We start from the raw sequence: 385 nt of genomic DNA, 5'->3' as shown, positions 1-385 counted from the left end.
GAGAGAGGAGGAGAGAGAGAGAGAGAGAGAGAGAGAGAGAGAGAGAGAGGGAGAGAGAGGATGCTGTAAAAAAGCGACTGTGGTGGTAGGAGAGTAGGTAGGGTGGCGGACAAGAGGGCTCTCTCTTATAGTTCTCTCACCTTCCTGCTCGTCAATGTTCACATTATGCCGACTATACCATTGCTATTCACGCTGATTGCTGCAATGTACCGGGGGTGGGCAGTGAAGGCGTGCATATATATATATATATATATATAATGGTTATAAGATACCCTCTCGTGGTGTGCACGTGTAATACATCCTATGTATTACATATATATAATGGTTATAAGATACCCTCTCGTGGTGTGCCCGTATAATACATCCTATGGCTTTACTCCAATTT

The sequence above is a fragment of the Priapulus caudatus genome, unplaced genomic scaffold (assembly GCF_000485595.1).
Source record: "Priapulus caudatus unplaced genomic scaffold, Priapulus_caudatus-5.0.1 Scaffold1870, whole genome shotgun sequence".
NCBI classification, from domain to species: Eukaryota; Metazoa; Priapulida; class Priapulimorpha; order Priapulimorphida; family Priapulidae; genus Priapulus; species Priapulus caudatus.
Note: the sequence above shows the minus strand (reverse complement) of the source record.